We start from the raw sequence: 11,516 nt of genomic DNA on the forward strand, positions 1-11,516 counted from the left end.
TATATATATATATGTAGGACAGCGACGAGTGATGAAAAGCAAAGGGAATTTATGAAGAAAAAAACATTTTTTTTGAGACTTCCGTTTTAAGGGGAGAATTACAAAACAAGATAAAAGGAAGGTTTTAAGTTATCGTCCTGAATAGTCTCACAATGATGTATATTTTTTAAAAAAAGTTTTCATTTCAAAAGTCTACCTCACTCAATCTGTATAAGCTTTTAATTAGATTTGCACCTTAAATTATGCCAGCTTTTATGTTTCCATATCTATAACTAAAAATCATATTTTAGTAATCAGAGGGCAGCACCAAATTAAAAATTGAGAGGGTTTAATTTTTGTATCTATTTAACTCTATATAAAAGCGAAATTCAAAAGTTAAATTTTAAGCAAGAAAAATTATCATTAGTGTAATTTACTAAAACTAGTTCTTGAAAAGTAATTTTATTCGCTGTGGATGCAGAAAAATTCTTTTTTCTCTTGTGTCTGTTATTTTGAAACTAGGTGTGCTGTACTGGTTACGATGCTCGGTATTCAACCTATTTCAGAGGGAAAAAATAGGCACATAAGTTTGAATTTTTAAAAAAACGCAATTTTCCTAAAATAATAAGAAATAAACCTTAAAAAATTAATATCTTGACTGCATCTGGAAAGCAATTACGTTACCTAAACGCTTCTATAGATATTGCCCTAACTGTGGAATAAAAATGTTTTTAAGAGAATCTAGTGTTTATTGATTTGACCTTGGTAAGCAAAGATAATCGGATACAATAAGGAAAACAGTTATAGGCCCAGGACTTCACAATGCCAGTATCTTGTGATAAGTTCGAGGAAAAAGTCTAAAAGCTATGAATTAAAAGAACATCCGTCATACCCAGCAAAATTTTAATAAAATAATTCTTAAACAAACGATTTCATATTTTTAATTTACAAATGTCTCTTTTTCCTGTATTATTCTTTTATATTGTTCGAATATAGTCACATTTATTTTTTCACGACATGAAGTTTTATAGTAAGATTCACTATAGGAGGCGACTCCGTTGTAAAATCCTACAAAATATTTGAACACATATTTTTACAGTCCACCCCCCCCCCAATGCGTTTCAACAACGAGCTCGAAAACTTATCTAATGCGATATTGTATAGCTGAAAAACCCTGAGCTTAACCAACCCGATCAAAAATTTGATTTCTGAATTTGTGTTTTTAAACAATTTATTTAAAGAAACTTTTAAGAATCGTTTATTTTCATATAATGAGCCTTTCCTCGAGCAAATTTAATTATTGTTTTGGTTGTCTTGCAACATTTATTACAGTACAAAACCCGTTATCCGGAAATCAGAAAACCGGAAAACCAAAAAACCGGAATGAAATTCGATAAATTTTCCCGCCATTTTTTTCAAGAAATTTTTTTTTTCCTCATAAGATTTTAGTATTTTTCTTTCTTTTTTGAAAGATGTTTACCTTACCATCATTTCGGAAATAATCATTAGTGTATTACTTCATCGTTTTTTCTTCTTTTTAAGATTATTTCCAAAAAGTTTTTTTAGTTGGGTTTAACAATAAAAAAAAACGGCTTTTTACAGCGATTCAGAAAACCGGAAAAATCAGTTATCCGGAATGGCGATGGTCCCGATCGTTCCGGATAATCGGTTCCCTACTGTATTACAATATCTTTATGCAGCAACCCAGAAAGCATGTTACCTTAAGGCAATCTTGCGTCGGAATTTTCATATTATTGTCTCGAAAATGTTTGCACTAGAAACCTTCTTTCAATAAAGCAAAAATACTGCAGTTTTAAACCTTTCATCCTAAAAGGTTTAACAATTATTTTTTAAAGCTTTTTTAAAAAGTATGGTCACTTGCGGTCCATAATGACGTTTTGGCTGACGTCCTTCTAGCGATAGGATCAAATTGCTCTGTCCGTTAATGTTTCATGACAAGGTGGATTTTAGTTGAGCATAACAAGACTTCGCGAAAAGAAACCTTATAATGACCTAGATTTAAGATTATTTTCGCCTCGAGAATAGCCTTATGAACGGATTTTTTTTCCACACGCTTGAAAACCCTAAGACAACCTCGATTTAAGGTTCTTTAATAGAAGGTTGTTTTCCAAGATTTTGGATTAAGGTAGAGAAGATTGTCGCAGATCTAATTTTAAGGTTAGAAGGTTTACACGTAAACCTTTTTAGGTTTGCATTAAAAGATTTTTCTTGAGTGAAAATAAACCTTATTTTTCTATCTGGGGAGATTTGTGTAGATCAATAAGGAAGCGGTCAAGGAGTTGAAATTGTCTTAACATTTTTGAGCGACTTTTTTTTCATAAAAATTTTTTTTTTTTATTTCATTTTATTAGTATTTTTATATATTTTTATTGTTACTAAAAATGTTTACCTTTACTATACTTTTTTAATTTCCTTACTAACTCATAGACCTACTATTATTTCTTAACACGACCACATTAATTAATACAATATCTTTACCCACGAAGATTTGCAATTAATTATTGAACAATTATGAAGCAGTCAGAAAGTTAAAATTGTCTTAACTTTTTTTTTAAAGAAAATGCGTTTTATTTTATTGTTATTATTTTGATATTTTTTTTATTTAAACTATGATTTTTTTTCTTTCCTCACCAAGTCATAGTTTGTTTTGATCGGCATAATCCCCGCATGTTTACCAATAATTTCTTAACCCCGTAGCATTGATTATTGCAATATCCTTATATATGTTCATAGCGTCATTTACGGCATCGTCAGAATTTTTAACAGCGTATTTGCTTTTTGCAACATTATTTCTTTATAAGTAATGGCTTACCGTTTCTTTAGAAATATTTTGAATGATAAAGAACATTGAGTAAATATCGAAATAATATTATAAATCTTAAGCAAATCAATATTCGGTAAAACTTAAATGATTGTAACTTATTTTATTGATTAATTTTTTCGTAATTCATGTTTCGCAACCTTATTACAAGCATAAAGCTTAGAAAAATAACTTGATTGAGAGCATTGATTAAAAACTCAATTCCTAATCTCATCAGGAAGTTTCTCAGGAACTACTCGACCGATTACTTTCAAGTTTTTATTTAGTCCAATAATCACATTCTTTAAAACGAAGCCAAAATTCGTACACCATACAATACGAAATTTTTCCTTCATTCTTAAATAAAAATTTCAAAAAATTATTAAAAGTTATTTTTTTACATGAAATAAATTTTGAATAAATGAATTTTATAATTGCGTTTAAAAATTTTTCCATTCCCTTTAAAAATTCTCGAGTTGTGGCGAAATTCACTAAATTTAATTTGTTTTTAGTTTCATTTGGAAAAGTCTACAGAAGACAGCCTCTATGTCAAGTGAGTTCAGCCTAATTATTTTGAGCATTAATGTGATTCATTTTATGTGATGTGAAACAAGGAAAATTTTTGATATAATCTTATCCAAGTCAAACTTTTTGATTGTTTTCCATTGATGGACAAACGTAATATTGATAGTAACCATCAATAATTCCATCATGAACCATTCTATTTTTGATGGTGTAAGAAACCATCACTCCAATGTAGGATTTTGGACAGATTTATGATGGACTAACTTAATAATCAGACCGGACAGATTTATTGTTTTGATGGTTTCTTCATGTTGAACCATCAGATATTTCTATCAAATGTTGGAACCTCGGCATACAAAAACTTGATAGCCGAGGCTGGAACGATCATAAACAACCATCATTTAGTCAGACCTTTGCCAAAATTTAAATGCAATTCCTACCTACTCACATGCAACATGTTAATTTAGTTTAAAGTCAAATAACATAATCAAACAACATGCTAATTAAGTAAATTCATTTCAAACTTCCAGTTTTTAAATCAGCTTTTTTATTTCGTTTAAATATTCTTTCGCAATATTCGCAAATCACCTGATTTATGATTAATAATACGAAGAAACATTAATAAATAAAAACAAGAAAACATTTATAGATATAAGCAAGAAACAATAATACCACGTGTAAACAGAGCGCGTTTGATAGCTAGATTTAAAATCTGTAGCCTAGAGCCCCTGATTTTAGACAGGCCGACTCATCATCTATATTTGCTCCAAAGAGCTAACATAAGCACAATACTAACGTAACGTTAACTTGTGAACTTTTTTGCTCCAATATTGCTTGATAGGTCAGCTCTGATAGTATAGGAGCCTTACTGTAGCCAAATCAAAATCTGTCGCCTATTTACTATGCAGTACACAGCATGTCCCTTTCCCCAAACAGTGATGTCATTTACGAAATTACAGGCTTTTGATTGGCTTGCCATTGCCATTGCGAAAATTTAGCTGAATTCCGCCCTAATGACTACAATTGTCCGAAAATCAATCAAATGGACAGATTGATATTTCGCTTAACCATTGGGTGGACTTTATGGATGGGTGGTCTAATGTAAACAATAACAAGCGTCCTTAAACCGGAAGAAATTTAGAAAATTTCCGGTGTATCCCTCCGCTTATGTTATGACTACGAGGCGATGTGTGAACAAGCCTAATATTCTATGCAGTTTTGTTATTGTAATTTGGGTTCAAATCTAAACATAATTGTACCATTCATAAGAGCTTTCAGAAATGTATTGATTCTCAGAGGTCGTAAGGCCAAAAAAAATTTTGGAAAGTTAATATCTCATTGTGAATAATTCTTAAGGTTTGCCATGTTTTGTATTTTATCCCTTATTTGGCTACATTTGAATAAAATGTCGCCAAAAATATCTTTTTAAGTTAGCCTAATTAGAAAATATTCTAATGATTATAATATTAATATGATAATGCTGAAGTTTAAAGGCTGAAAGAAAGAACTCGGTACATGTGAAATACTGCAAAAGATATGATACAATAATATGATGGCGCGTTTTTTCAATTTGCGGCGTAAAAATATATCGGAAGCAATAACCCGGAAGTCTTGAAAGAGCAATTTTACCACTAGCGCCACCACCCTTAGCTTTACACGATCACCCATCCATAGCTATTTTAAGTTCTAGTTAATTTTCTTGTTATATATGTATAATGAGGTGAAAAATTTAAATACCTCCATAAAGTTCAATTTTTCATTACTGAAGTAGTGAAGCAGAGGTGGGGGGGGGGGTTAAAAAGCCTTTGCCCTGGGCCCCAATCACGCTAAGTTGGGCCTTGCCAGCACTTTACGATAGAACAACGCACCCTCGATCCCTACACAGGCATATCAAAGTGGTCACCCACCCGCTTGCTTAGTGACCGCAGTCATTGATGTTTGACTTCCCATTAGGAAACGTTTTAAATAAGGAGCTACAACTACTGATCCTGTTTTTTTACTCATATGCATACGTTACTCAATTGAACGTGACGAGGCAACTCATTTCTAAATTTTCGATAGCGAAGGAAGGGGAAACAAATAAAGCGAGAATTGTCCTTAAAATCAAGGATTGAAGTTCAGGTAAAAGCTATCCTCAGAATAGCATATAAGATCTAGTTTTACTCTGCCAGAAGATACGCCAGAAGACGTACCCAGAGTCCAATCAAATTTCATAACTAATTTTAATAAAAAAAAGCAAATTTCGCCGGCAACTTGTTTATTCTAAATCGTCTTCCTCATCGATGGTATAAGTTTTGGTTTCATAGTTTCCCGTTACTAGTGTATTTTGTCTGCACCTTTTATAAAAGCGCTTTTGTAATCGATTGTGGTAAGTATAAATCTCCTCGAATTCTTGGAATTTCTTCCATACTTAAAATTTTTTCATTTTAGATTTTCAAATTTTGTACATCTTATTTACGATACTATGCAATAATTATTTCAGTGTCATGACCTGTCCCATTTTATAAAGTAAAAATGAATACAATATTTTGAATTGGCGCATTATTATAATTGTCTAGTATTTTAAATTTATGTTTTCAGATTAAAACTATGCAACAAACGTTCGCTTCATTATAAGAACTTTTACTTGAATAATTTTTAGGTTGGAATATAAATTTAGGCCCCTTAGATTGGGCCCTGTACTTCGGAGTTTTTGCTTTGTAATAAAATCTTCTATGTTTCCTTTTATTTTTATCTCAGAAAATCTTGCTTTTGACGTTTTCCCTGTTTTTTCTAAGAAAATAAAAAACCGCCGAAACGAAAAAGCGAAACACTCAATAAGGACATAGTTTGCTGTTTCTACTATTATATTTTTGCGACAATTGATTGGTCCAAACCTTTTTGTTGACATACATCTTGTCCTAAGAAGTTAATTTTAAAGTTCTGCAGTTTCCTTTTAGATTGAAAATTTTTGTAACCTTTGTTGAACATCAGACTCAAATTTGAGTTTATGGCTACCAATGTTCAACTCAGGAACTCTGTAATTTTGAATCTAATCCAGAAGACAAGGGAACTCCTAGATCAGGTATTGGGAGAAATGTACCTTTGTAGAGGACTTTTTGATAGAACTAACCCCTCGTTAACGTGACATGGAGAAGAAAACCACAAAAAATCTCGCATGGTTAGCCTGATCTGCCGTACCAACTACAATCACCAAGGCACCGAATTGTATTTAAACTGCAAAGTTTTTTAAACAAAAATAAAAGAGGGGTTTGCCCTGGGGGTGGCAATGAGTTATAACCTTCGAATTGGTTCCTTTCTGTGATGTTTTTTTGTTTTCCTCCCAGGGGCAAGATTATATTTGATAGTGAATTTCAATTAGAAAGGATCTCAATTAGAAAAAAAAAAGAAAGCAATATCTCGGAAGTTGAAAAGATAGTTCCGTTCTAAAAAACATGTTCTTTGATATATATATATTTGTTTCAAGTATACCATATATTTCATTTTAATGAAATCTGACTGTGAGTGGGGATTTTGTTACTTATTCCGATTTGTAGCAAAATAATGTCCTTTTTTTTAAAAAAAAATTTGGCTGAAATAATGTCTATCCAACTTTTTAAAAAATTACGTGCATGAAATTTTCTTTCACAACTCTCACAGATTCCAGCGTAAATATATATAGTATTTTTATCATTTTTTTAGGCAATTTTTGCTTTGTTTTTTCAAAATTCAGATGTCTTTCATTGCTCAGTTATTATATTTATTCTCATCAATTGAGATCAATATTATTATAGTACCGGAAATTCGAATCTCAGATTGAAGTAATCATTCTTTGACAGGGTTGGGTTTTTGACGTCAAAAAGTGGTTTTTGACATGACAAGGGTATAATACTGGTTTAAACCGTCAAAAACCCAAGTTTGCCAAAAAAATATATAAACTTCAAAACTACCAACAGTTGCCATGCATTATATTGAAATTTAATTATACTATAGGTAATCAGCAGGTTTTAANCTGCTACTGAATACCATGGGGTTTTTAAAAATTTGATTATTTCATAGTTGATATTATTTCGGCATGTAAAATTTAAATAATTACTTTCTGACGCCTTCATTCTATGCCGCTAGTGTTACATCTAGTGTTTCAATTTTCGCCAACTATTGGCATTGATTTTTACATATTCCGAGGTCTATTTCTGAGAATATACGAAATTCGAATCTTGCATGGGAATATTTATATTTTAAAGCAATTATTCTATCCCTTTTTTGGGGATGGAGGACATTTGTTTAACACAATATTATTTATTACAATAATCGAATCTCGAAACGAAACACTGATTTAATTCCCCCCACTTTTAAAATCCATGTTCGTGTAATTTAACAGTCAATCTTTTTTTTTTTTGTAGTAATTACTGCTATGAATTTTGTGATTTTTTTTTTTTTTTTTTTTTAAATTATTTATTTTATGTGGTGTGATACTTTATGAAATGCGAAAAAGGAAATAATTAGTGTGTTTTTCTTCTACAAATAAGAGAATATCGCTCATATTAGAATAGAAAGTAGTAATACATGATAATTTTAAAAAAATTATATACAATTTTATTTTATCCAAATAGGTTTTTTTTTAATTAATTTTGTAAACACACTGTTTCTGTTACTTCAAATTAGCAACATGTATATTTGTTATTAAAAGTATCTCGCAGAAAGAAATTAGTGCTAAAGGAAAGGGCCCAGAAAGCCCCAAAAAATTCTGCCGCAGGGTACTAGGTAAATACAAAAGTTTATAACTTGATAATCTAAAAATTAATTCTGGCAAACATCTAAATGAAAGTTTGTTGAAAATAAGTTTTTTCTCATTAGAATCTAAAAAATAAACTTTTGAAATAAAAGTTAAATAAATTATAATTTTGAATTAAATATTTTTTACATAATTATTAAAAATAGAAAGCCACTTAATATTGGATGTCTTTAAAATTTTGTATAAATTGTGTTTATGGTGGCTTATATAATCAGGAAAAGATTTCTTGTTTAGAAACTAGTTATTTTATTATGATCATGTAAAGTCTTAGGATATTATTTCGTTGATGTATTTATGAACAACTTTCAACAAAAGGAAGAAAATTTTTTATTAGTGTGTCCTTATTACAAGATTAGAAGTTTGGTGTCAAAGACTGGTTTTTGTTTTGACATGTCAAAACCTGTCGCAAATTGACAAAATCAGTTTTAAAAAAAAAGTCAAAAGCCTGTGACAAGTTTCTTTATTAACATTGGGGAAATTTTATTTGACATTAAGTCCTGCACAATACTTGCATTGTATACTACGTAAAATCATTTTTAATGTTTTTCTAAACACATGGTACTCATAGTTATTACTTGTAATATATTAAAAGTTATTAATTACTATCAATCTAAATTGGATTATTTATGCTAAGTAAAACTAAAATGGTCACTAATAGTTGTCCACTTAAATATTAAAAAAAATTTTTTTTTTTTGATTTTTAATGTTTGTTATTATTATTTATATGCAGGTTAAGAGAAAATTTCTAATCATGTGAACAAGGTTTTTAGGGAAATTCAGGCAGTCAAAGGAAAATTTCCTTCTAAAAAAATTCCTATGAAATTTCATGTTACAAAAATTTGTATGTTTCAAATTTTTTCATTGTTAAAAACCATTAAATGTCAACTTGTCAAGTCCGTTAGTTTGAATTCCTTGAGTTTATGAGTAGGACCTTTTTAATTTAATAAATTATTACTACTTCAACATATTACTTTGATTTCTAAAAATTTTTCATAAATTCTCGTTTATTCGGGAATTGCGAAAAGTCAAGCAAAAAAATGTTTAAAAGGTGCTCATTTTTCGTTGAAAAATTTGACTACGCATCTTGTCTGGAATTAAGTAATTGATTTTTTATTTTAGCAAAAATTTGATTTAGAAAAAATCTTGCTGTTCACTCGCAATAGTGTAATTAATTTATCTAAGTACAGAGTTGGCCTGGTACTTGTATGATTATATCTGGTTTCCGCAATGATATTTAAGGATGCGAAATTCTAATTGCATGGATCATTTGAGTAAGCACGTTTTAATGCTTTCGCATCACGTAATTCTATCATAAATCCATATTAAGAAAAGAATTCAAAATAATTAAAAGCAATATTTTTATCACAAATGCATGTGGTTTTGTTTCCTTTTAATATCTTTTGACAATCATTGCCATACATTTAAGTTTTTAAAATGTACTTTTAGCTTGCAAAATATCAATTGATTCCCTATCTCTGTTGGAAAAAGGCATTTTTTTTTTTTTTCGAAATGTGAGATTGTCTTCAATATTAGAATATACATCTTATGTATGTTGAGAAATATTATTAGATATAAAAGTGATTCTTTTTCCCCATTTAATTGAAGAGAAATTGTCTCATTTAAAAACTTTCAACCATAAAGCTTCTAAAAAAATTTCACATATAATTTCTTATTACAGCAATCTGATATCTGAAAAGTAACACCCCACTCCATATGATTTTAAATATTTACGCAAATCAAATTTTCTTTCTTTCAATAACTAATTTCGTTTACCTAATTTGTTAGGTTTAAAAATTTTAAATGTATTTATTTATTTTTTTTTAAAGAAAATATGTTAAAAAATTTATTGCCCATTGATTTAAATGACATTACACATTCTTTGCAATCAAAATTTGATAAAAGATGTGTTTCAAAATTGTTTGATTGTTAAGTCGGCAGTTGTTATTAATCATCTAGTGATAAATAAATTTTATAAGTGTGTTTTGATCCCCGTAGCAGGATCACAGAGACATAGTCGCAGAACTTTAGAGTTCTTTCAGAAAGATTTTTCTTTGGAGAAGTAAAAAATTTTAGTTCTCTTTTGTACAGAAATTTACATGTTATATTTGAATCATACATTCAGATAATCACGCCTTTGGCGCGCTCAATTTACGTAGATAGTATCGTAAATAGACTTATGTTTTGATAGAATTTTTGACAGTTATGGATATTGATTTTCATGTGGTTTTTAAATATCCTGATATATTTCAAACAATATGAAGAATTCGAATCGTGTATTTGAGTATTTACCTTTTAAGGCAATGATTCTATCGAATTTTCAGCAGTTATTGCAATTCATTTCTCCATAAGTTTTAAATCTGATATTCTATGTATGTGATATTATTTATCACGACAATCTATTCTCGGGACGAAACGCATATTCACTAGTCCAATTCGCTTGATTTCGTCGCCATTCTTTCTTTCGGCAATGACTGCTACAGATTTAACTATATTTAATTGTGTTTATTATTGTGATGATTAGTTACTGGTTACAAACTGCGAAGAAGGAAATAATTTGCCCCCCCCCCCAATTCTGCCACAGGAGTTTCGTATATCTTTTATGGAATAGTCAAAAAAGCTGATTGGCATTGAAGGGTTCTATTGAAATATTTTTCAAAGAATATTATGACTAATATCTAATTGTCTATTTCAGGGAAGAAGGATGTCTTCGGACCGTAAAGCAGTCATAAAAAATGCAGACATGTCAGAAGAGATGCAGCAGGATGCTGTTGATATTGCGACCCAAGCTCTGGAGAAGTATAATATAGAAAAAGATATTGCTGCTTATATCAAGAAAGAATTTGACAAGAAATATAACCCAACCTGGCATTGTATCGTAGGTCGAAATTTCGGTAGTTACGTCACTCACGAAACGAAGCACTTCATTTATTTCTACTTGGGACAAGTTGCAATTCTCTTATTCAAATCTGGATAGACCCCTCAAGTAATAAACTCTGTTAGTTCTTTATTTTCTGCATCATCATTTGTTTGTATAATATTTATTTTAATCTGTTGTACAAATTGTAATTATCAGTTACATGTTCATAAGTGAAATACTCAAAGCTTGAATAAAGTCAGTTCTTGCATCCTCTCAGTTCATCCACATTTCATTAAATCTTCTTTTGCGTACTTTGATATCTTTATAAAGCAAATCAAAAATCTTTTGCACACAATTTGTTTATCCAGTGAAGAAAAGATCATTAGTTAATATTTTATTAGAAAACCCAAAACATATATTCGTTGTCATAATAGTTCGATGAATTTTGTCTTAATTTTTTTGTCTTTAGTTATGACTTGCAAGGTGCCCATATAAATTTATGCTCATTGCAACTCAAATTTTTTTGTTGCTATCATTAAATAAATAATTATTGGTAATTA

At 29.9% G+C, this 11,516-nt stretch overlaps 1 long non-coding RNA gene across 1 annotated transcript; it reads left to right on the forward strand.

The window, feature by feature from the left end:
• Nucleotides 1-5,000: 5,000 nt before the first annotated feature.
• Nucleotides 5,001-11,232, forward strand: LOC107457417 (uncharacterized). Its single transcript, XR_001585827.3, has 2 exons — nt 5,001-5,693; nt 10,792-11,232. It is a non-coding gene; the product is annotated as an uncharacterized lncRNA (long non-coding RNA).
• The last annotated feature ends 284 nt before the right edge of the window (nt 11,233-11,516 follow it).

This window comes from Parasteatoda tepidariorum, chromosome 1 (genome assembly GCF_043381705.1).
Source record: "Parasteatoda tepidariorum isolate YZ-2023 chromosome 1, CAS_Ptep_4.0, whole genome shotgun sequence".
Taxonomy (NCBI): Eukaryota; Metazoa; Arthropoda; class Arachnida; order Araneae; family Theridiidae; genus Parasteatoda; species Parasteatoda tepidariorum.